General features: G+C 42.7%; 1 long non-coding RNA gene across 2 annotated transcripts in view; it reads right to left on the minus strand.

The window, feature by feature from the left end:
• Window positions 1-20279, minus strand: part of LOC109307806 — a 37295-nt gene extending 17016 nt beyond the window's left edge. Inside the window, exons 1-2 of one of the 2 annotated variants that reach the window (XR_002100362.1) lie at window positions 19805-20279; window positions 19644-19724 (exon numbers count right to left, since the gene is read on the minus strand). This is a non-coding gene — a long non-coding RNA (uncharacterized LOC109307806). Of the gene's footprint in view, window positions 1-19642; window positions 19725-19804 lie in introns of those variants that run through there. The other variant, XR_002100363.1, reaches the window with a different exon arrangement.
• Between the last annotated feature and the right edge of the window lie 414 nt (window positions 20280-20693).

A 20693-nucleotide genomic window follows, 5' to 3' on the forward strand; every position in this document is an offset into this window, starting at 1 on the left:
ACAGATTTTCCCTCCCCCCACCCTTAGACTAGATAAATAACACCCATTAAGTTAGTGGGATCCCTATGGATAAGGTTTTATATTTATAACCCATTATCAAGCAGTATTCCCCTAAATATCCATCGTGCTTAACAAAAGAGCTACTGTATTTCACGGTATACAGGTCGGCACGGTGTATCTTTCAACCCCCAGCTTTCCAATCTAAAAGGTAAGGATTTTCATAGGCATGATGTACAAATACGGGGCCAGGCACTCAGCTGGCATGGCCCCATCCACTGTGAATAGTACTGCTGGCACCATCCACAAGGGATGGAGCTGCACCAGCTAAGCACCAAGCCTGGCCCTGGCCCCATCACCAGCAAGCAGCACAGGGGACGGGGACAGGGACGGTGATGAGCTGGGCTCAGCATTCAGCTGGTGCAGCCCCAACCCCTGCAAGTGGTGCTGCCAGTGCTGTCACAAGGGATGAGGCTACACCAGCTGAGTGCTGAGCCCAGCCCTGTCCCTGTCCCATCTGAGAGGTGCCAGGCTAGCAGAAGATGGGACCACTGCAAGCAGTGCTGCCAAATGCTGAGCCACTCAAGAGAATGAGGCTGCGCCAGCCAACTACCAAGTCCAGCCCCGTCCCCTGCGAGTGGCACCGGGCCTGGCATTCAGCAGCACTGCTTGCAGCAGGCTGGTGCAGCCGCAATCCCTGCAAGCCTGGCACTGCTTGAAGGGGATGGGGACGGGCTTGGCTGGGTTTGGTGCTCAGCTGATGCAGCCTCCTTCCCTGTGAGTGGTGCCACTTGCAGAGAATGGGGCCACACCAGCCAAGCACCAAATCCAACCAAGCCCAGCTCCGTCTCCAATTTTTTGTTGCAGCATGGTGTATAAATTGAGTTTCATTTTTAAGACACAAAAATTGGGCTTCAAAGCCTGACTTATACACCATGAAATATGGTATATGCCATCTTTTTATTTATTTTTTTTTAGAATTCTTATCTCCATCATTGTTTACAAGTCTGGATTTTAATAGACGTCACATTTGTCCTGGGATGCTATGGGCATACAAGTCCATTGCCCTGCTTCAAGTCCCTCAGACGTAAATGAATAAAACATGCCAACACTTTTCCCCAGGCTGTATGCATCTGTACAGTTATTGCAGGTCACTCCAGGAATAGTTGACCAAGCTGTGTGCGCTCACTGGCCATATATCTCGTGGAGCAGCAGTGAGGCAGGTTTGAAGGGCAATGTGGGTATAATGACTGTACCAGGTCTGTTCTGATAAGAGTCAAACCCCAGGACTATCAGGCCTATCTCAAACAAGAAGTCTATTTACAGCCTAACTTATTCGAGACACACAGATTTATATACCACATTCTTTAGGTTTTAAGTTGCTAAATATTAAATCATTGCCAGGATGTAACTTTATGGTTGCTCCCAGGTTTTAGTAAGATTCATGATAAGGAAATTGCACAAAGTAAGTCATATTTCTAAGAGCCAGTGAAAACACTCTCTTAATACAATCAGGTTTGTTGAGTTTGTTTTAATATTTACTTCCAAAATGAATAGTCTTACAGAGCAATGCCTTGCCTTGTGCAGTAAAGATTTCCATGATCTTGAGGGCAAGGGAAGAGTGGATCACAGAAAAATGGAATCCTCATTTCTATTCCAGTTGGCCAATTTGCTACCCTTGTAAAACAATTTTCTTTTTCCTGGCATAGCTTTTAACTTTTAATGACCAGATGGGCAGCTGTCATTCTTGAAATGTCTCTTTTCTGATGCTTTTTAAATGCCCGGAAGACTCCGTTGTAAATGAAGATGTGTAAATAAGTGCATGTCTGTGTGTAAAGCTATTATTTTCCCTGACAACTTGTTTTCCACATTTTTTTCACTCAGCCACAGCTATTTTCACTGGAGGTGTTCCAGTGATGTACCGTTAGCTTATTCCCACTATGGAAATAGTCTGGATAGTTTTGCAATATAAGAAAACAAATCACAAAAATCTAATTTAAGTCTCTATGAATATGACAACTATATTCCAAAATTTTTTTAAAATGGAGTATTTTCCTCTCTTATCTCAAGCAGTAGTAGTTTAGTGAATTGTTATTATAGTGATTATAAGAAAAGTCTTAACAATTTTTTAGGACTCAGTTCACAAGGACCTTCTTTGCGGCAATAGAAATGCTTACTAGTTACATAGCATTTTATACCTAAAATACAATGTAAAAAGATATACTTTTAACAATTTACTTGCTCTACAAGATAATGACAAATCCACATCCCTCCATTTTATAGATAAGAAAGAAAGCAGGAACAAATACAGAAACACTCCTAACTGAAGGGGAATTTGGCCCCAAAATGGTAAGTGATTTGCCCCCAGACACAGAACGAGTCACCACAAGAGGCAGTAGACCCCAACTCCTCCTAGTCCTAAACTTAGGCTACGCTGCCTAGGAAGATTACAGTGCCCCCCTGTGAAGCAAGTCTTGAAGGGCAGCATCATGAACCTCCCTCAAGCAAACTAAATGAAACTGGTAGCCAACCCACTTTTCTAAGCAGGGGGCAAAAAGTAGCATGGCCCAGCAGCGGGATGTGACACACAAACAGCCCAGGGAACACTCCAACGTCAGATGGATAGTTTGAATCTGTGGGGTAACACATTTCATTTGTCTCCATATTTGTTCCCCTTAGAGTATTACAAAGAATTAAGGGGAAATCCTCAACTGATTCAGTCTGGAATAGTTTCAATTAAATCAGTAGGGCCCATCTACATGTTACAGATATTGCACAGTTAACTTGTTAATTACACAGTTACCTAGAGACCAACTACACGTGCAGCACACTTATTACATGAGAAAAGGCTCCAACCTGCTATAGACCCTGAAAATGCATACTAACGTTACAGCTGGTTGCTATCAAGCTCTAATTTGCACATGATGCAAGGTCTTCCCTATGGCTGGGTGCTCCGTCAGCTGACAGAGCTCCCAGACACAGGGGTGCAACCCCAAAGCCCTGGGGAATTATGGCTGCCATGATCCCCAAGGATCAAGGGTGCAACACACACCAGGGCTCACAGAGGACTCTTGGTTCTGGCTACACCTCATATGTGAGGTGCAGCCTGATCCCAGAGCTCAGCCAGCTGCAGGGACTCGAGTTCCTGGCTGCACACGGCTTCCGTACCTCAGAAAAGGGGGCTCCCAGCCATGGGTGCCCGCTTCATGCAGACGCAGGGGGAGCCCAGGATCAGGCACCAGCAATAAGGCATGACTGGATCTAATGCACAATCCCACAATCACACCTCCTGCCATTCACGTGTGGCCCCCCTGTGAGATAAGTCATGCATTAGATCCAATCATGCTTTTCCTGATATGTGTAGAGGGGGCCTAGAGCTATGACTATAAACCTGCTTAAAATCTGGCTTTAAACCCTCTTCAGTAACCACTCCTGAGAACAAAAAAGCAGTAGTTTAACAGAGGTGGCCTTCCTATTAAAAAAAAAATCAAGTAGAATTAAGCTGAATAAGGACCAAGTTATGAAAACACTTATGCATGCAAGTTTAATTGAGCTCAATGGGAAACCTGCATACCATAATATCTGCAAGAAAGGCCTAATTCAAGATCAGATACAACAAGGGGGTTTAACAAAAGCTGACCAGAAAACCCAAAATATCTTTAGGAAAACCTTTGTCAGAAAAATCCTTTTAAGAAAACTTTCTCAATTGCGAATCCTGGATTCCCAAAGAAAACTTTCAAAATTATGGAAAAACATTTTCCCCCAAAAAACACTTTCCTATTACTACACAACTAGAAAAAGTTACGAAACAAAAAGAAAGCGGAGAAAGAAGTATTTTTCATTTTTAAAAGTAACCTTTGCAATAATTTCTTCCCGTTTTCTAACTGGAAAACAGTCAGATAATAAATGGTTCTCCCATGAGAAAGTTAAAAAAGAATTATTTCCCATGGAAAACATTTCAAATGGGAATTTTTCCAATAAAAATTCCAATAGGAAATAAAACCCCACTACTTTCTGACGGGCTCCACTCATGTCAGTTTTCAAATCTAAATTGGTTTCTTATTCTAGCTCTAAGTTTCCCATTTACAAAATCAATGGGGTACTCTAGAAAAATGTGTGCCTTCTGAAAATCAGTGGCCTATTTGGGTCAGAACACACTATACACCAAGGCAATGTCTATGCATCTAACTAAATGTATACCTAATTTTTCAACTAACCAACATGTTCCTTACTATGGATGTGTATTTACAAAAAGCTACTACATGCAGTAAGTATGTGTTTGCCCCAGGCTACCTGCAGTTGGAGACTCTAAATTGTACTCTAAATTGTAGGATGTGTGAGCAAGTGAGCCAGATAAATGGTCTAATCATACTCCCATTGAGATCACCAGGAGTTATGCCATGATTTCAAAGGAGAAGGTTCTGACTGATGCAGGAGTCAATCTCTCTGGTGCCAGCTTCTGCCTGTTCCTACCAAAGGCAAGTGGAACTGAGAGAACGCACCCCTCTGAGGAACCAAGCGCTCAAAGTTTGCAATGATACACAAAGTAATGTATAACCTGTATATCTCTTTCCTGAATTCTTCACTCATGCAAGTAGCATTATCACTATTTTGTCATTGCTCTCTAGGCCTCCGACTGATCCTCCACATCCCCCACCGACCCCAACCAATGTCCTTTGCCCACACTTCACCCCTCTTCCTTCCTTTCAGGGAATGTTTCTTGCTACTCGGGTCTCTTTCATCCTGAAAAACATCATCTTTGACCCTACTTTCCCTAGAGTTTCTGCTCATTCTCTCTTCTCCCGTTTGCTCTCCAGATCTGTCAGGGCAAGCACACTATAACTGCTCTTATCATTTCTTTACTCCCAACTCCCTAGTGCAAACAGTTAGACCCAGCTTTCCATCTGCTCACTCCATAGAAGCCAGTCTCACCAAAGTCTTCAGGACCTTATCCTGGCAGTCTTCTCAACCTGACTGACATTTCTGCAGCTCAGGATACTATTAATCAGGGTCTCTTCCTGTCATGACCTCCTGCCTCCCTTTGGATTTGCAGCTCTCTTTCCAGGTTTGACTTTGTGGCTCTTTCTTTCCTTTGAGCCTTTTCATACCTTCCATTCTGAACCCTTTCCTCTTCTCTCTCCACACTTTTTAGCACAGAGAAGGCAGTTGCTCCCATAAATAACTCTCAAATACACTTTTCAACAATAAGCCTGTTTTTTACATGTGAATCTAGTATCTCAATCTGTCTGACATCCCATTTTGGATGGTTCAGACCTATCGCAAGTTAAACATAGCCCCAAATTAGTTTTGCACTGTTTGTCTTGTATTCACCTGAGAAACAATTGGTTAGATCAGGAGTGCTGAACCTCTGGCCCACGGGCCAAATCTGGCCTGTACAGCCACGACACCCAGCCCCCATGGATCCCCATTGGTTGGAAAATTTGGCAGCAGAGGAACAGTCAAAGCTCCACACAACCAAATTCAGCCTCACCCAGGCCATTGCCACACAGTGGTGTTAGAGCCTGTCCTGTCCTCCAGTGCATGTAGATCAGGCCAGGCTGCTCCCCATATCCTCCTCCCACCCACACCTCCAAATCAGGGCTGAAATGCTCCACTCCTCCCCCACCCCCATGCACCTAGATCGGACAGATCTGGGTTAGGATGCTCACTTCCACTGCTACAGTCCTGCATACCAGATTGAGCCCACTGACTGGATCTGACCTGGCACTGTCCATCCAGACTTGGGGGTGAAAAGGTTGGACACCACTGGCTTCGACAGTACAACTGTACACACACACACACACACACACACACACACACACACACACACACACACACACACACACACACACACTGTGCAATTCTTCTTTTGCAAAGAACTCAGAAAGTCCACAACATAGCAGATTGTTTTTAACACCACAAATAACAGTTTGAAATCTCTGGGTTTATTCTGTGACTCATGTCTGCACACCTAAGAGTGCTAACGTGCTGTGGTATCCCATGGCACTTTGAAAAGATCCCAAAACAACCGCTGTATAACTGAACAAGTCAGTCTCTGAGGTGTCAGCCTATCCTGCCTTTTGCCTTAGCTTATTATGTCACCCACTTGTTTTCAGACCAATATATCATATAGATAAAATAACTTCCTATCCAGCTATTTTCTCTTTTACTCATAAGTCATTTTAACTTAATCTCTCAAAAAGCAACCATTTCTGAACTAGATGTTTTGCCCCAGTTGCAGAAAACACCATTGCAGAAACAACCCTGCTTTCTTTCTGCAGCTATGAAAATAAATTTTACAATAAAAGCCAAGCAAGGATGATAAGATTATCTTGCTGAATAAGCAAAAGGTCAAACAATATATTTATTTAATACAATCATAAGGATATTAGCTTTCCACTGAAAAATTACTGCTTCATGCTAAATTTTGGACATTAACAGGGACATTATTCTATTTTAAATAGTCACCTACATACACTCTTTTTAATAAAGCAATGGAGAAACAAAGATTATAAGCACAGTCAAGTTCTAGCTTTCTGGATATTTTCAAGACCTCTGGGCAAGTATCAGCAATTCTTTATTAAAGTACAATCTAGCATCAACTGAGCAAGTTTCATCATTAAATTTTATGACTTAATGTGTACTACCTAGAAGAACTGCATCTTCAGCCTTCACCTTCAGTGAGAGGTTAATGGAGACTACAGAGCCAACATGAATGTTTCTGTTTTACACTGGAGGCTACGCACCACTAATTTTCAAACAGAAAATACTTTTGTCCTTTATATACTTGCAAATCCAAGATGAATATTCTCCTCTACTCCTTCAAGCTTCCCCTTTGGTATAACTTGTATTTAACTTATAATAAGCCCATTCATGCCCCAACAACAATCCTTTTTAAAAATTCAAATGACTCCTTTGACTTTGCTTTTCATGCCTATGTGAAATACTGCATACACAATGTCTTCAGGTCCTAGCCCAATTAAGAAAAGTGGGGGTGGGGTAGGGGGTGGCAGTCTTTTTGATGTGGGTTTACTATTGAACTTCAGCTAATACCAATACAATGAACATGATTTTTGTGTGCCCCACCTAATTTAACTGTCAGTGTAAACTTGCTAATGACATTTCTGCATCTGGCTTCATATTTAACAAAACTCCTTAAGAACATTTTTAATAACAAGAAATTGTTAGATTGCTGCTAACCTCTTGACTATAATAATGTTTTGGACCATATTCAAAACATTTAATTAATTCCTAACATAAAACTTAGCTCTGAGATCACTGTCTGCAACTAAACTGGTTTCTGTTCTGCACATTTTAAATAGAACCATCCAAATGGAGATTAAGTGAATGGCTTTTTTCTGTTCCAGTATGAACAATCCTAACTGATTCCCCCAGAACAGCAGATGCAGTTCTCCATTTGGTTTGATTATAATTGGTATAGCATAAAAGGAAAAAAAAAGACAACAACAGAACTATGTTTGCAACTAATACTGTCAAAATACTTAATGGCTTCTGCTATAAAATGGTTCAGTTAGAACATGGCTATTGAAAATGGACAGGAGAGAAAGGGACAATATAACCTAAAGTTTTAAAAAAGCAGACTAAGAGTGAACCCCATGAATACCTATTTACCTTTATGCCCTATCCTGCCCTCCTCAGCTTGAGGAAATTGTACAGGTAAGAATACAGGTTGTAGTACCTGAATTGGAATTACTCACATAAGAGGAATAAGCAATGTGAGTAAACGTTGTGAGATCAGCTCCTTAGTTGATATCTTGATAGATGCATTAATACCAGATGAATCCAATGCAAATCACTGGTATTCTAACACGTTTCAGCTGAAACAGAGCTAACATAAAAGTGTTCACAATTAAAATTGGGAAAAAATCTTATCAGGACTATTGAACTAAGATTAAACTCCAAGCCCTGAAACTTTACTGGTGGAGTGGTGGGGGCAGGGGAGGGAACTTGATCCCAAACTCTTTGAAGTCAATGATTAAATTCCTGTTGACTGTAACAATGCTAAACTGTGGCTAAGAGATCAATTCAGATAAGCAAGGATTTCCAAGATCAAGACATATGGATCAGCCCCTCACCTGGTATAAACTGTCATAGCATTAGTAACTATGGATTCACTGGCTCTCACACCTTCACTGCTTCATCCCATGTGCTATATCTATATCCAATTTGCTTGGTATATAATGTACAAATCTACCATCCCTTCTACTTGCCTTCAGGTTAACAGGGCTAACTACATCTCTCTCACACCTTAACATAGTCCTGATGCGACTTTAATGAAGCTCCAATAATGTATACCAGCTGACAATTTTCCCCATGTTATAAAACAAGAAACAAAGCATAGAGGGTGCTCTATTGTCATATGATTGTCACAATTTTTAGTTGCATTTAATTCTAAATTATCTTGCCATCACTTGGGGAATCAGAGTGAGGGTTTTCTTTCAAAGCCAGTGGGTGGTCATCCAAGAGCCGCAGATCTATTGCCTAGGGAAGACAAATGATACTTAACCCTTTGTTCTCTAATGGTAAGGAACACCAGAGAACAGCAAAGCGAACCAGGCTGAGCAAAGGTCAAGGAGAACAATTTAAATATCCGTCTCTGATACAATCTCACCTTCCCCCCGTCCACCACAACACTACAGCAAGGGGAAAAAAACTTTCATCTGGGTAAAGGAGAGAGAAAGTTGGGGGTGAGGGGGGAAGAGAGGGGAAGCTGTAAAAGCTATAAAGGGAAGATGTAGCAGTTGCTGGAGTTGTTGAATTCCAGTTCTCTCTCTCATATGTATACGTATACTCCCTGATCTCAATTAGAGCCTCTCTACCCTACTGTAATATAAATATTACATAACGCTAATAGTACCTAGATCACACTGCCTCCTTGCTTTATTTCAGACAGGGAATGTGTAAGCAGCTTTCTTAAGGGCCAAAGCATCTGACTTAGGGAGCTTATATAATACCTAGTGTAATTATAACAGTCATATTCCCTCTAGTGGCCTACATTTATTACATATTTTGTATCACATAAAACAGGCCCTTGGGCTACTGTTTTGTTGGTCTGGAGTCTTTGTACTAGATGACATGCCCTGCAAGTCAGTTCATATTTAACCCTATATGCTGCAGATCAAAACCAGGATGCAGTGCACCTGGATTTCATTATGGGTCTAGCCACCAAGAAGGGCACTTATCAGTTAGCTCACGGCTCACCAATTTTAAAATTTGGAGAATTCCTTTGATGTGAACCTCAAGAACTTCCCGTCTACATGAACAACTATTTGCCAAACCTGATTCTTTATTCATAATAACTTCTGCTTCAATGCATTGCTCACAGTAATCAAACAACTCACAGAAAGTGCTTAATTATATTGGTGGGTTTTCGGTTGTAGCCGTGTTGGTCTAAGGACATAGGCAGGCAAAGTTCTTTGAGTGATATCTTTTATTAGACAAAGTGAGCAGCTGGAAAAAAATTATAGACAAGCTTTCGGGTGCAGTTACCCTTCTTCAGCCATAGGGAGTCTCTGCTGATCTAAGTCCTTGGAGTCTCAGACCAGAAGAAACTCCTTATGCCTGAAGAAGGGTGACTGTGCCCAAAACCTTGCCTAAAACTTTTTTTTCCAGCTACTCAGTTCATCTAATAAAGGATATCACTAAAAGAACATTGCCTGCCCAATTATACTGAGTCACTTCATATTGAGGTAGAAAGCAGAGTAGAGACATACTTTATAGACTGAATCAGAGATGCATAAACTTTCACAGACTGCAAACAGATGTCACCCTTCTCCCAACATAAAAAGCTTTATGGCAGGAGAAGATGCCCTTGCCCCTTGTTGTACCAGAAATGCCCAAACTTGAGCGCAATGATTCTTAGCTGTTGCTGCTTTTAACTTCTGCACGATTGTGGTGTAATAAACTGCCCCAGGAATAGCCTGTTAGAGATTCCCTAGGCCTGTGTTTCAGGCTGCCTTGCCCCAACCCAGAGCACACCTCTTGCAAGCTTGGAGAACCCCCCGCATGGCGTTCCCTATTCTTGGCTTGCAGATGCAGGCCCTGGGAATACCCCTACAGGGCACACATTTCATGCTGCCTGCAGGTGTGGTGTAGGGAACCCCATTGGGGGGGTTTCCAAGCTTGCAGGCACGTGCCCCAGGTCAGGGCCAGGCGCCTGGGGCCACAGTCTGGCAGGATTGGGCCCCTGAAGCCCCAAGACTGGCAGTGGCCTGACCCCACAAGACAGCAGCTCCCTGCAACATCTGTCCACCAATCAAGCACATCAGCCCAGCTGACAAAAAACTACAACTGTTCTGTAAAGAGGTGTTGTGTACAAATAAACCCCAAAAGGCATTGCTTTTATAGCAAAAGATTAGTTTGGGCTATTGAAAATATGCATTCACTGGGACCTAGAAGTTTTACTTTCCTCAATCAATTTGGCAAAACATCAAACTGCAGCAACAGCAGCTTGGCCAAGGGACTTAGATGTTCCTAAATCCATTTGAATTAACTGGAAATTAGTCTCTCATCTTCCTTGGGCTCCTTTAAAAAAATCCACAGTCAGGCTTCTTATTGAAAAAAACTATGACTGGCTTGTATTTGCTTTCTTTTAAATATAGGATAAGCAAATGTTTGCAAATAAAAAGCATGGGAGCATATGGCTGCATTAGGAAAGCAGTGAACTACCTGGGAGGTGGCTTTTACTGCAGCACATAGCTAATTACATTCTTGTACCAAGGAGAAGTCTTAATATTCACCCTCCCTTCCCCCCCCTCCCTAAACTCTCCTCCCAAGTGGCTGCTGGTTTCCTTGCATACACACTATGTTCAGAACCACTGTTACAAGAGAAAAGGCCCTTTTGAGGAGCTCTTCCTCACTCCCACTGCTCTCTAGGAGCATGACAGAAATTTTATCTCATGCTCAACCATGTAGTCTTCTGTACCAAACTCAACTCATGACACTATGTACCATGAACTTAATTTCAAAGAGCATCCAAATCTTCTGCTCTTCCATACCATACAGTAGATTTTGATATCTTTTGTGGTCTTAAGGGAGACTGCCTTTCTAAGAAGTACACATTTTTCTAGGAACCAATGGAAAAAACTCTTACCTGTGCAATAAATAAGGAGAATACAGGAAGTACTTAACAAGTGTTAACAAGTTTGTTGGATGGCTTTCCCTGACTGGTCTCCAGGCTTAGTATATTGTTCATCACTGATTCAGTGCACTTGCAGAGAAGGCTTTGTAATGGATTTGTGCAGGAAAAGAAAAAGACTTTTGGAGCATTAGGACATTTACTTACCCACATTGATCTATGACTGGCCCAAAGGGAAAAGACTGCCAGTACTACAACTCAGAAGACCTTGTGAGGTTGAAGCCCTTGATCTACCAGAGAACATGTGTGTAACTTTCAACCAGTAACTAGGCTTCCCTGTGCCTCAACTCCCCATCTCTAAAATGAGGATAAAATACTTCCCTATTTCACGGGGCATAAGAAGGATGAAATTGATAAAAATTCAGAGATGTTCAGCTACTAGGTAATGGGCCAATTTAAACACCCAAGGTATACAGATTATAACTTGTATTACCACGCCTATGCAGTGCAGCAAGGCTGCTCCAATGCACTGTAATTACAGCAAGTCAGAGCAGACTTGATTAATCAAGCCTACTGGAGCATGGTAATTACTGTGCTCCAGCAGACTCCAGCATCATGTGCATCAGCATCCCCACACTGAAAAGTGGTGGTGGGTGTGCTTTAACAAAACCTCATTCAACAAGCTTTAGTTAAAGTGCCTCCGCTGCCATTTTTCAGCACAAGGATGCTGATGCACATGACACTCTGGATGCTTTAATCAGAGCAGTTCTCAGAGCTGCTCTAATTAAAGAGCCCGCCTTCCCCACTCTTGGCACACATGTATAAACGCCCTAGTGCCTAGGAGCACTAGTCATGTATAGGACACACTTCTACGCCTAGTGTTATCCCTGGAGTAACAGCTCATGGGCAAAACTTATACCATCCAAAAGGTGTCAGTAGAGAGGTAGTTTTAGCTACAGTCTGAAGTCAAGCAGGACTGCTGCACCTTAGAGGCTAACTCGGACAGAAAGACATAAACTTTCACAGGATACAGACTGCTTTGTCAGACACTATCAGGTGTCAGTAAAAACTAATAAAAGAGTATCTAGAATGTCACATGTCCTTGGTACAGACAGCAACATACTACAAATACGCGATTTTCCAAAACCTACGCAGCTAAACTAAGCAGAAATAGCATATCTACTGGGCAGTATTGTTATGTATTTATTTTAATTGCCCACGCAATCAGATCTTGGCAGTGGCCACATTTTGTAAATGAAAAATAGATAAAACACAGGGACACTATGTTGCTAGGTGTCACTGGCAAGCTTAGGCCAAGTTGACACATAGTTGTGGACCAGTATCACAATGTTAATTAGAGAAGCAATCATTAATTATTGCATATGTATCAATGCAACACAGTGTGCAGACACAGACATAATGGCATCTTGCACTTATTCTCCTTTCTGTACAGGCAGAAGCATCTTTATACCAGAACTGAATCCATGCTGATGCGGCTGTACCACTTGAACTAGTTCAGTGCAATTAAAACAGTGCAACTTGTGTGTGCTGACAGCACCTTAGTCATTCCCCAGAAGATAGCTCAGGTTAATAACAAGGGAGAGTCTTGACCATCTAAAAGCAATGTGGTGTCTACATAAAATGTGCATACGGTCTTAATGACTAGTGTCTGCATCATACTTCATTACCCAAACTGCCATCAATCAGTGTGCATGTGTGTCAAAGCTAAGACACCAAGTCAAGGGTTGAATAGGTCTGGAGCTCTTCCTATTGGGAAAAAGCATTGAGGAAAAATGACAGAGTAGCATGGAAAATTGTATTCCTACTGTTACGGTGCATCTTTGTTGTGGACAAGTAATGTGCTTTGTTTTCCTACAAAAAGTAAACTGTCTTGATTCAGAAGCACTAAATTCAGCCTGACAATGGCAAGCTACAGTCAGAAAAATTGAAAGACAGCAAAAAGAGTCATAGATAATAGAACCACATTTTCATTAAGTAGCTGAGAAACCATTATGTCATCCATGAGCAGAAAGAGGTAGGTAGCTGAGGTAGTCTGAAGACAGGTAGAATGAAGGGTGTTGATGTATGTTATAGACAAACTGAAGCAGAGATGTATAATCTCTAACCTGTCTCCTGTATTATGCTGGGAAGTCTTCTATTATGGGCCAAATCTTAAGAAGAGATTCTGACTATTTATAAATGCCAACCCATGTCATAGAACTCAGCATACCTCTGAACATGGGCCCAAGCTAATGTTTTTATTATACAGCAGCAAACGACATATACACAACAAAGATAGTGAATTCTGATTTTCAAACCAATGACCAAATAACATTTGTTACTGATTTCTAGAAGCAGCCACAAAAATATACAGGAACAATACAAACATCACTGTCCCAGAGAGCTAGCATTCAGCCCATTGCATGTTAACGTTAAACTACATGTGAAGTAACAATTCTTGGTTTATGGAAACAGAAACATAAGAAAGTATCTTGGCAGAAGTGGAGTTACAGATGTTGTGACTGTTTACTTTTCTAAAATAAAAACAAAATACTATAAAACAACCAGGAACTTCTAATCTGCTCTTGAATTCCCAGCAAACTTCCAACATATATTATTGTACAAAATAGCAGGGATTATGTATTCTTTTGCCCTGTTTACCTGGTTTACCACATCATATTTTAATGACAGCTGGGTTTGTATCAATTCCACTGAAAGTAAAACCTAGCATTATTTTGGATTAGAAAGATAACAAAACTGGAGAAGTTGCTTAGAAAGATTATATTCTGAGATAAAATGTCACCTCTGCCTTTTCTGGCTGAAAGCTTCAAAAATGTATGTAGTCAAATTAACTGGAAAGCAATGCAACACGGTCTTCAGGGATGCTGGGAACTAAGAACTGAGGAGTGTCTCAGGGGACATATCAGTGAAAGTGTTGCCCTTTGTGGAACTGCTCAGTTCTAACTTGTTTGAAGTAACTTTTATCCTTTAAGAAAGTATAAAATGATACAGTCTATAAAAATTGGACTTGGCTACCGATAAGAATAAAAAGAATAAAACAGAATACAAAGATTTTTTTTCTTAAAGGTGATCTTCAGTTGGCATAAAGAATTAGTTTATAAGCATACATATAAGCCTTCAGATTGAATTAACATTTGTTATAAAATTTAGTGTATCATGGCAGAACTCAGCACCTATAATCCCACATGGACTACTGTTAAATATGTTTAGCTGTTAAACAATTATAAGATAAGAAAACTATTACACCTTTGTACAACCATTCTGTCCTGTTTAACCTGTACAGACATTTTTTCTAGGGAAATGTTTACTATTCTGATGCATGCTATAGGACCTGAGGGACTGATAATTATTTTTAAAAATTCATCACACTATTCCTATGTGATTGCGAATATTTAATCCAGATTATAAATATTGGTCAGCCCTTAGTTATGGCACAGCATCCTGTTTATTCAGTTTTGCCAAACCTATGAGACAGTTTATCCATAAAGACTATGGTTTGCACTTCTAAAGTACTTCCCCACCAACAAAAATCTGAAATCATTTGACAAAATGTAACTTGTTAAGCCTTATAACACCCCATGGATACAATGTATGGGTAGGTAAATGGGAACACACAAATGTAGGGCCCTGTTCTGCTGTCATCTGAGTCTACTGCCCAAGTGCAGGGGGGCTGGACCCAATGATCTTATAAGGTCCCTTCCAGCCCCTAACATCTATGAATCTATGAACAGCAAAGTTCTCATTCACTTCAACATTGGGACACAGTAAGAACCCAGATTCTCAGTCCTGATTCTAGCCAGTAAATATACTTCCCACATCACATATGCATCACTATCTCTACAAAATAGTAAGGAAGAACACAGCAAATCCAGAAATGGATGCCTTATAAGTAACAGTTTTAGTCATGCAGGTTCAGTGACTGATTTGAGGCGAGGTTCAATGTAGTTCCACAATGCCCAGCCCTTTGAGATACAGCATAGCCTTTGAGATGCAGCATACTTCTACTATGCTGAAGGATGTGGGGACTAGAGAACACTCAGTATCCTCTAGAAAAGACTCTAGTCACCATAAACAAGATTTTTAATATTCAACAAACTGTTTATTAAATGGCTAATTCAGGATTATTAGATTATTAGATGGCTAATTCAGAATTATTTCAACTACTAGTTTTGACCAAAGAAAAGAGTTCTGACCAGATTTCAAAGCTGACACGAGGACCTGGTGATGTCCCTTCTCCTGCTGGGCAGATGTTTAGCTTATGCACCTGGACAGTGGAGAAACCCAGGTTTAAATGCCCTTTCAGCCTAATTCAGAGGAGAGATTTGAACCAAGGCCTTCCACGTCCCAGGAGACTGTGTAAACTTTCAGTATAAAGGTATACAGAGACACTGGCACTACTCCTTCTTTTTTTCTGGATTTGTGAATTTATCCTTTATGCTTTTATTAAAAATACCTGGAAACAAAACAAAACTATTTGTCTCAACTGACCCCAGCCAATGGATATGCTTTTCACTTCAACCACCAAACTTGAAACTCAATTATTCTCACAGCCTTCCTCACAAAGTAGCGCTCATAATAAGTCTCTGTCATGTGAAGCAGTTTCCATGATTCTGGTACACAAATATTCTTGATTTCCCATCTGTTTCCAAAATGTGTTTTTCTGCTGTAGTTCTATTATGCCAGCAGTTTCTATTACTGTATAATTGTAGTGCCTGGCAAACAAGTCTCATACAGGCAAATGTCTCTCTTAAGCCTGTATACTCTCATTCTGAAATATATCTATGATAAACCAAGCCTCAACACAGATTTTTTTTTAACTTAAAGTAATATTTTTCTCTAACTTAAAAAAAATGCTACATGGTCAGTTTTTGTTTGTCTTTAAACAACAAACTAACAACTACAACTACACCATACATTTCTGCAATATGATGTTCTCTGCTATGACTGTGGCATTAGATTAAATTACAGGCTCAGACTTCTTAACTTGAAAGTAACCAGATTTGCAGAAGTAATAGCACACAACAACACAACTGTATTGTTATGGGAAGACAGCTACATTATCTCAAGATAAAGCAGAAATTGCCTATTCCATATGCTATTACTTCTTATGGAAACATGCAGCAGGTCATCATAGGTCAGAGTGACAGTCTACTCGCTCATGTATCGTGTCTCCAGAATACAGCAAAACAACTTGGGACATCTCTGAATGAAATGAAAATGAATGAAAGCAAACTATCCCCAAAAAAGCTATCTTCAGTGAAAAAGGTTCACTGCGTGCTTAAGGTCTATCACTATGAATGTGAATACAGACCAATGCAACAGCCAAATCAAGATATATAAAATAACTTCTCAAATACAAATTAACTAATGGAGACACAGAAAAGATCTTGAGCAATACTTGTTTAACATGACATCCCAGTAAAATGCTTTAGCAGTTACACATAACCAAACATCTAAACGCTATAATGAACCCATCTTAATTGTGCAGCGCAAATATCCATTTATTTCAACTGGAATTTTGGATACATAAATACAAGGTCAAGTCTTAACATTGTGTTAAATGCTTAACAATGATTGGAGCTTATTATATTGTCTACAATGATCTAATTACTGGTACATCCTACTTTATTTGCTATTACATTATAAAGTTTGCCTACTGCGCATACTGAAAAAACACTGTACAAGCTCCAACTACTTTTTGCATCTGTTCCTCTATGCACTTATGAAAATAAATAATGGCAACATCTAAAAAAACATATAGCTGAACTGAGCCAAAGGGCTAAACTGTACACATACCGAAAGAAAAAATACATCTAATTATGTACAAGGTTACTATGACCACAAGGAAATAATGCCAAAACATCTCTATTGGCTTGTCCTTGCTTTTGGATTATCTTTATTAATAAACAGACTCAGTCAGATTTTTTAAAATCATTTTTTCATTGAAAAGTTTTGAAAATAAGTCGATTTCAATGAAAATTCCTCAAAAAATATTTTGAAATTAGAAACCGAATATATTTCAAATTCTTTGTTTTGGAAAATGAATTCCATTTATAAAACCTAGTACTGAATTTATGAAATGTTTTCAGTTTTTATTTTTATCGTTAGTGGATGGCATCAATAGTAACAACATATATTATGCTGTTACCAACATGTTACATAGCAATAGTTTTGTGGAAGTCTCTGACTTTCATTCCAACCAAGAGACCCTTTAACCTAGGAGTGATGAGCTAAGTAGCACTTTCCCTCAATTATGTATAAATAAAACATTTCAAATATTATATTATGTACTACCAACATACCATAAGATAAAACACAAATATCAAAAATAAAGTTCACAAGCAACATTTATCAAAATTCTGGAATAGACTTTTTAGAACTATGAAATAAAAATTTTCCCAAACCAAAATTTCTGGAGTTTCTGTGTCTCAAAAAATATGTAAATGTCAAACTGGAACAAGACCAATTTTTGATGTGTCAGAATTTCCCAGAAAACTAAAACTCAGTTTCCACATTTTAACTGCTTTTATTCATATGCTTACGACCAAAACACCTGGCTTCCAGCTTCCATTGGCCAGCTCCCTAGGAGTATGTGTACCATACCGCTTCACCATTAGCATTAACCTGAAAATGTTCCCAGGTTTTAAATGGAAACCTGTTCTTTGGGGGCTGGACTTACGATTTGAACAGCTCACTATCAAAAAGGAACTAAGCATGAATTCCATATCAGTACCATTTGCTACTGGTGATCCAGGGCTAAGTACAAAAGGCAAAAGGCAGCACAGCAGAGAAAACAATGCATTCTCCCAGGAAGTTAAAATGGGCAACCTGACCAGCTCTTCATGGTCTCACTGCCATGGGACCTAATGTTACCCCACTTCCCATACACCTGAATTCCACCAGCTAAGAGCAATGGAAATAAAGGAGTTGCTCACCCAGTGCCCTTCAACTTCCACAGCATTGCCATGACTCTTCTGCATGTGTCGTGATGTTAGGCACAGTTACATATTGCTCCAGTTCTTGGAGACAAATATTTAATGAGAATCCAACTTCCTTTTACAGAAAGGAATTATGAACTCCTGTGGTTGTGGAGATAACTTGAAAATATGGCCCAAGGGAGCCCTAAAGCGTTAGAAACCAGAAGGTAATCAAAAGTTGCTCTTTATTTTGAAGATGATCTCAATAGCTTGGGCCTAACTCACGATTCTGGACATCTTGGGATTGACAGTTATTGGCTGCAGAGTAGCTGTGGCCTGGCGCTCTTGGAGCAAGGGACAGAGCATTTTCCCTTCAGAAAGGTCCCGTACATCCTAGTGCTCTGCCCTCACAGGGCTTCTTCACTCCACACCGTCAATCCTGGCTGCTTCTCTCAGGAAGCCCTCACACAAGCTGCTCTCTTAGTGTACCCACCAGTCATTCAGCAGCCCCGAACGCATTTAGGGAAGAAACACAACTGAGCTGCACCCAGAACACAGCTGCACATTCAAACTATGTATATACTTATGCTACATAGGAAGCACAGTGAAAAGAACAACAGCAGTTCACCAATAGAAAAAGGCCAGTTTTTACACTTTCCACAATCATCAGTTTCCACAGTGGCGATCCCTAGCATCAAGATGCTTCGCCGTATTGCATCCAGTACGTCCCACGCACGCCCAGCCCTGACCTCCGGACAGGGAGCTCCTGTCACAGAGGTCTGTAAGGGACTCACCAAGGGATATTAGAAGTGGGAGGAGGAACCTGCTTATTTGGTGGGCCCATTTCTACAGGTGCTTTACAAGGTAGGTGAGGTTATACCAGTTCAAGAGACCGTTCTGGTTTGGAGACTTTCTTGCACAAATCTGAGCAGTGAAAAGGACGTCCCTCACACATCCAACCACCCCCATAACAAGTGGGAATTCAGACACGTCTAATCAGTAACTGCAGGCTCGACCTCCTGCCCACCCCGTTACCTCAGGCAAGGCATGCAGAAGCAGAGGGCCTTGCACACGCCCCACCTGGGTTAAAGAGATGAAGCCTGTCAAGACCAACAGCCCCTCGGCTGAGAGCCGCCCCCTGCCAGCAGCCTCCAGCGGGCCAAGGCAGGGGCTGCTGGCCAGGGCGCTCAGCCGGCGGCCGGGGGAGGCAGTGCCAGCCAGCTGCACCTCGGGCCCCGCACGCTGGAGGCAACACCGGCCTTAGGGAAGGGCAAACCAGACGACTGCCCAGGGCCCCACACCTTATAAAAATAAAAATGAATTACGCTGAATATCTGTATTATCAATATCGCATTAAGATACTTTCATCGCAGTTTCATGGATAGGACAAAGTGAAGTTGAAATGGAAAGTGTCATCCAAATTAAGGCTCTAAGGGGCCCCAGATATCTCTCCTGCCCTGGCCCCGACACCCCTGAGGCCCGCACTGCTGGAGGCGCCAGCACCACGGGCCAAGCGGGCGCAGCCTGGCAAGGGTGCTCGGCCCGGCGCCGGGGGCGGCTCGCACCGCGCACACCTAGCCTGACACGCGCACGCGCGCCGCCGCACTGACCTGAGGCAGGTGGCGAGCTCGCCCGAGGGCCGCACGCAGGGGTAGCGGGTGGTGGCCACGTGGCTCTCGGAGCAGACCTCCCTGCGGGAAAAAGCGGCGGCGGCGTCAGCCCGGGCCGGGCCGGGCCGAGCCGAGCCCGCCCCGCGCCGGCACCCACCCACCTGTCGCTGCGCTCCGGCTCCTCGCGGTAGGTCCAGGCGCGCCCCGGCCCCGGCCCCTGCGCCAGGAGCAGCAGGAGCAGCAGCGGGGCCGGGCTGCGGCGCCTCGCACCTCCCCGGCTGCGCCGCGGCACCATCGGGGGCTCCGGCGGCTCCTCTGCCTCGGCGGCGGCGCTCGGCCCTGCTCCCGCCCGGCCAGATGTTCCCGGGGGCGGGGACAAGGGGACAGCGCCGCCAGATGCGGCCCGCGGGGGGGGATGCGGTCGCCAGATGTGGCCGGGGTGACAGGGGGCGAATGGAAGTGGAGGGGGAACCCCGGCGGTCCAGATGCGGCAGCGCGGTGGGGGCTGCAGCAGCCAGCTGTGGCCGGAGCGGCGGAGACTGCGGTAGCCAGATGCGGGGGTCGTCGGGGAAGAGGTTGGCGGGAGAGCGGCGCCGGCCCCGGGACCGCGGCTTCCCCGGCGTCCCGCCTCCCCGGGAGGCACGGCGGAGCGGAGCGGAGCGGAGCGGAGCGGGAGGGGCCGGAGCGGCCCCGCCGAGCCGGCCGGGAGCGCAGCTGCCGCCTCCTCCGGGGCGCCGCGGCTGCGGGACCCGAGACACGTCGGGGGCACGCGGGAGAACCTGAGCGATGCTGGGTTGAATTGTCATGTAAAAAATAATCAGAGAGATCCGTCCTAGTCTGTCGCCACCATGATACAGGCCGTCCTCCGCCTCAGGACACAACTGGTTCCTGAAAACTGAGTCTTCAGTAGAAATATTGTCGCTCGGAACCGATTTTCCCATAGGAAACAATGTTATAAATGGGGGATCAGTTCCTGAACCAAGGCTGGATACCCTATTCTCACCCAAAATAACCCAGAATTTTGTACTCAGTCAATTATAGATGAGGGAC

This window comes from Crocodylus porosus, unplaced genomic scaffold (genome assembly GCF_001723895.1).
Source record: "Crocodylus porosus isolate Cpor-Errol unplaced genomic scaffold, CroPor_comp1, whole genome shotgun sequence".
Taxonomy (NCBI): Eukaryota; Metazoa; Chordata; order Crocodylia; family Crocodylidae; genus Crocodylus; species Crocodylus porosus.